The sequence below is a fragment of the Miniopterus schreibersii genome (assembly GCF_964146895.1).
Source record: "Miniopterus schreibersii genome assembly, chromosome: 12".
NCBI classification, from domain to species: Eukaryota; Metazoa; Chordata; class Mammalia; order Chiroptera; family Miniopteridae; genus Miniopterus; species Miniopterus schreibersii.
This window is the reverse complement of record NC_138112.1, coordinates 32644924-32650923: the sequence shown is the minus strand read 5'-3', so window position 1 is coordinate 32650923 and position 6000 is coordinate 32644924.

Genomic DNA, 6000 nt, shown 5'->3' with positions numbered 1-6000 from the left:
AGGGAGAGCGGAGCTAAAATGATGTGCCTTTGGCCACAGAGAAAGCCAAAATCCCCCAGGAACTTGGGAGGACAGTCTCTTCGGAGAGAGTTGTCACTGCACTCACCCTGCCTGTCCTCCAACCCACACCCCACCAGGGAGGGAAGGAGCTGCTCTCTTCTCACGTCAAACCTGGGGAAAGAGGCTTTGGAACCGTTTGGGGAGCCTTGGGGGAGAAGCCTCTGTGGTCTGGAATTGGTGAGAGCTGGCAAGTGCTGGGCTCCTAAGCAGGGGGCTACATTACAGAGGGGTGTGTGTGTGTGTGTGTGTGTGTGCGCCCCGGTAGGGCACATGTAGACCCTGCAGAAACGAACAGAATGGAGGCCTTCTTGAAAAAGACCCAGGGGAAGAGGGCCTCCATTCAGGTGTGAGGGGACCCCAGCAGAATGCGGCTGGAAGTGTGGGGAGGGATGCAGAGCTGTGGGGCTCTCAGCAGCCTGAAGGAAGCCGAGGCAACCCGCCCCTGTTTTAGAGGTACTGCAGGTGAATGGTGTGGTGCGTCTCTCAGGGGCCCACCCAAGTGCTCCTGTAGAGCCTGGGAGGGGCGAGAGGAGCAGAAGAGCCCGGCGAGGCTGGAGAGAGGCTGCCCGGTGCCCCCACCCCTTCTCGGCCAGCAGGTGGCCCTGTCGGGGAAGCTGGAAGTGGGCGGGGTTGGGGCAGTTCTGCGGTAACGCTGGCCTGCGCCAAGCTTATTCCCGAGTTGAAACTACCAGGCAATAAACGGGAGACTCTCAGAAAAGCTAGGGGAGCTGCCGAGATTTCATCCAGGAACAGCACAGAATGAGTCTCTAAAATCCCTTCCAAAGGGCAGTGGCAGGAAGAAAAGAAATCGGCTTCCTGCTCTCACCTGCTGAGTTAAGCCCCTTTAATAAGCCGCTACAAAACACTCATGATGCGTATCTGGGGAGCGGGGTCTTGGAGCGAAGGGAGGATTTTCTCCCACTCTCCTCCCCACCCGCCAACCTTTCTCTATTAAAACGGGGCCGACAACTGTCGCCTGGAGACTCGTGTGTTTCCGCAGGCGACGTGCCTGGGCGAGCAGGCGGGAGCTCAGGGACCGCTTCGCGCCGGGCTGCGGAGCGGAGCAGGGAAGGAGCCCGGGTCCTGGCCTGCCCGGCAGCGCCCCCCGCTGGCCGGAGCTGCAGCAGCCGGCTCCTGCCTCGGCGGCGAGCTCGGGGGCTGGATCCCGCTCTGCTTTGCTCGGCTCTGCAGGCTTTGGGGCGTGCGCTTGTAAACTGAACCAGCGGACGGCGGGGGTGGGGGGTGGACACTTGCAAGTGGGATGAGAGCCTGTCCGACAGGGGAGGGGCTGATCTGGTCAGAACGGTCAGCCTCGGGGCGTGAGGCTGGGCAAGAGGAGGTGAGGCAGGAAGAGGGGAGGGAGAAGACTGGAAAGTTACTGTGGAGTTCGGGACAGAGCAGGCATGTGGAGGAGTCATCAGTATTCTTGCTATTTCCTGTCTCAGCTTTTGCTCAAGCTGATACCTCTACTTGGAAAACATTTCCCACTTTCCTTTTCTTTTTTTTTTTTTTTTTATAAGTATGTAATGTATTAAAAAATGTTAGAGAATGAATATATAAGTAAGTATTCATGTACTCATCACTGAGCTTGAGAAATAAGACCTAACAAATATAAAGTGTACTCCTCCCTTTCACCCACCCTTCCCCAGATATGGCTCCTTAAATTCATGTTTTCATTCCCATGTTAAGTTTTAATTTACTGTATATGTGTGCATTCATAAATAATATATAGATGCATGAAGTCAGGAAAATTGTAATAGATATGTTCTTTATTACATGTACTATAAAGAAAATATTTGTTGTATATACTTTAATATATAATTTATACTGTGGTATTATATAATATTTACATATATACACATATATAGTGCATAGTGCATGTACTGTGCACGTACTGTGTGTATAGTGAGTATATCTAATATAGAGAGAAAAAGAGAGAGAAACATTTTCCCCCTTACCATCCTGCAGTTAAGATTATTCCCACCTTGCTCTGCCTTGCTAACTCCACAAAGTTGTTACTCTTTCAGGAAGCTTCCCCAAGCGCCTCTCCTCTCTGTGCCCTGTGCTCTTAGGATATTCACCCAGCTAGATCGAAGTGGCCTGCTTAGTTGTCTGTCCTCTGCCCCCATCAGGCTCTAAGCTTCCTGGGGGCAGGGACTGTGAATCCGGGTGTCCCTCCTGCCCAGAGGTGGAGCTCAGGTTTGTTGTCCTGCTGGCAGAGAATAAAGCCAGAAAGGCTAGTTGAGGCCTTGAATGCCAGGGCAAGGCTTTGGACTGTGTCGTGGCTGCTGTTTTTCCATCCGTGTTCTGCAGAGTCTGCCCAGTTCTCTGGAGGTGACCCACGGGCTAATGAAAGATGGGTAGCTATAGCCCTCTTCATCCTGCTTCAGCCAAATAAATTTCTTTTCAATTTGTTTTATTCATTGGGCTTCTGTGCAAAATTTCACTTAAAGAAATGTCATGGCATATGAAAACGAAAGCGAAGGGGTGAGGATGGGCATGATAACAGCTCCAAGATGTCAACGTCCAAACCCGTGGCACCTGTGAATATGTTAGGTGACGTGGCGAAGGAGAATTAAAGATGCAGATGGAGTTAAGATTACTAATCAGCCCTGGCCAGGTGACTCAGTCGGTTGGAGTATCATCCCATACATCAAAAGGTTTCGGGTTCGATTCTGGGCCAGGGCACATGTCTAGTTGCAGGTTGGATCACTGTTCGGGGTGCTAACAGGAGGCAACCAATCAATGTTTCTCTCTCACATGGATGTTTCTTTCTCTCTCTGTCTCTGTCTCTGTCTCTCTCTCTCTCTCTCCCCACCTCTCCTTCATCTGTCTCTAAAGTCAATAAAAACCATATCCTCAGGTGAGGCAAAAAAAAAAGATTGCTAATAAACTGATCTTGAGATGGGAAGATTACCTGGATCATCCAGTTGGGCCTAATGTAATGACAAAAGTCCTTGTAACTGAAAGAGGAAGAACCAGAGAGATGGCAATATCAGAAGGTGTTGCTGGCTTTGAAAATGGAGAAAGGGTCTCAAACCAAGGAATGCCAGCAACCTGTAGAATCTGGAAAGGGCAAGGAAATGGATTCTTCCCTAGAGCCTCCAGAAAGGCTGACATCTTGATTTTAGGTCAGGAAGACCCATTTTGGACTTTTGATCTCTGGGACTGAGATAGTACATTTGTGTTGCTTTAAGCCACTAAATTTGTGGTAATTTGTTATAGTACCATAGGAAGCTAATACAGGAACTATTGAAGGTATTTGAGCTAGGGAGAGGTGGGTGCTTTGTGTACAGAAGGAAGATTGGTTGTGTACGGAGGAATCAATGGAGAAGCCAGAGCAGGAGTCACTGTGAACCCCAGGCTATAAAAGGAAAAGTCCCAGAAGATGGCTGGGGGTGGATTGAGGGCTGGGAGGCCTGAGAAGGCCTGGAAGAAGGATGTTCATGGGCTGAGTTTTGTGTATGAGCTTATGGCTCTTGATCAGTGTGTCTTCCTTCCCCAATGAAGCCCCCCTCCCAACACCTGTTCAGAGTGGAGGGGGGATCCTTAGTCACTTCCTGAACTCTGGCCTGAGTCCCAGGCTGGGGGCCAGCCCTGTGGGAGAGTAAGAACCTCCCATCCCCTCCAGGGTGACTCATGGAACTCCTCAGAAGGAGGTAGCTAAGCCAAGGCCCCATCACAATTGAGCTCTCTGGAGTCCTGGGCCTGGCTTTGGCAGTCCCCCTCTCACCCCACGCCCCACCCAAGCACCTTTTGTGACCATGTTTCCTCTGTAGGGAGCTCAGTAAAAGTATGTTGAGAGAAAAAAACAAAGGAAAGAGTGAAGAAATATTTGTGCAACACATCAAAGGCAGACACATCCCCACAGTTTTCATTTATTCATCAGATTAACCAACTAAGGAAACTTTCCTGAGCTCCTGGGGTTCTGGGGTCATAGGGAAGAGTTTGTTCTGTTTCCTGCTCCCTGGGGCTCCCAGGTAGAGGAGAGACAGGCGAGTTATCTGCATGAGTGACTAGTCTTGTCACAGAATTTTAAAATATCATAGACTTATAGTGATATATATGGCAAGGGAAGTCCTTCCAGGGGAGCGAACAAAGCATGATTAGAAGTTGGATGCTGTTTCCTCATCAATCAAATAAAGGCTGGTTTGCAGGATCGCTATAGTATATTCAGCTCTGATAATCCAGACCTTCGTGACTGACTGGAGGAGCTCTTTGTTGACACTTGGGCCCTTCTCTTTACAATTCAGCCAGCCCAGAAAGCTGAGGCTGCCCTGGGAGTTTGTTGCATCAGCTGGAGGAAGGACTGGGTTTTCTCAGAACTGCCAGAGGGGTGTGACAGGGAGGTATTTGGGAGCAGAAGCTGGACTGAAGACTTGCCAGCTTTCTGGGTCTACTCCAGTCAGCTATTCACACAGAGCCTTTGTATCGGTGAGTTTGTAGTGGAGTCTCAGAACAACAGAGATAACCAAACAGAAAGGGCCTGGGCCCAGTGGGGTGACCTAAGGACTCCAGAGAGGGGGCCCTGCCACTCCCTCAAATAGCTCTTTCTTAGCTGGTCATTTGACTCTTGATGCCCCAAATGCTCCATTCAGACGATTGTTTTCTTTTTCTTTCTTTCTTTTTTTTCTTTACCTTGAAAGAGCCTCTAGTTCAACTCCTCAGTTTTCCAGACAGAGTGACTTACTAAGGTTACCCAGTGAGCTAGGTGTGCTTTTAAGGAGAATATTTCATGTTTAGTAGCACTGGCTGTTCCCTCCACCTGGAAGACAGATCCTCCAGAAGCTGAGAACATTCAGGACTCAATGGATATTTATCTTCCTTGGGAGAATAATCGGTGACTTGGAGTGAATTCCTGATCCCCTGGCCACAGGCATTCCTGGGGATCTTGTTGAAATGTAGTTTCTGATTTGTAAATCCTGGGCAGGGCCTGAGAATCTGCATTTCTGGTGAGCTCCCTGGTGATTAGACGCTGCCAGTCTGCAGACCACACTGGCAGTAGCAAGGCTCTAACTCATTATTTTACTTTATTTTCTTCCTAGTACATGTCACAATGTGATATTATCATATTTATTTATACATACGTTTGTTGTAGCTCTTCCCAAGTTGCCTGAGTGGGGTGCTAGGTCTGCCTCATGCCCTGTTGTGGCCCCAGGCCCAGCACAAGTGAAGACACACAGCAGGCTCTCAATCCATGAGGTCCCTTGGGTGACAGGGGGAGTCAGGTCTAGAGGGCAGGGACCCTGTTCTGTTCTCTTGGGGCCCCTGACACAGCAGGGGCTCAGTGACTGGGGAGAGGGAGTGGAACAGCTCCTGACCCTTGAGCCCCTGTGTTCCCCAATAGGTCAGGACTGGAGTGACAATGGGAAAAGAAAAACAGCCTGAGGCCCATAGATATCAGGCGATGTGTGTATATACAATTCATTTTTAAAACTAGAAAACTTGCTGCAACCTTTGTCTGAGTCCCTTCTGTAGCTGCCTGGGTTCCAGCCCAGCCAGGGTTACTTGCAGTTGGGCAGCTGAGGGGCAGGACCCTGGCACCACATTCCCATGGTGTTCTTGGCCTGGCCCTTGGGACCTTGACCCCAGTCTATCTGAAGTCAGTTCAGTTTGTTCAACGTGGGCCATGCAGATCCCTGAGGATGGGGCCACAGGCAGCTCTGCAGAGGCCATTCCAGTAAAGTACCCCAGTCAGCCTGTTTCCCCTACCTGAGGGCAGGAGAGAAGCCTGGGGAAACTGAATGACGCTTGAGGTATAATCCAGCTTCTGCTAACTACTCCCTTCCACTGCCAGGAGTCCCCACCTGCAGTGCCCAGTTGGACCCGACAACTTCCCACCCCTGGGACGGGGCATTTCAAGTCCAGCCATCCAGCCTACCCCCTTAGATCCCTGCTCTCTGTCTTCTAATCCGGGGTGGCTGGAAGCTGCTGATTCAC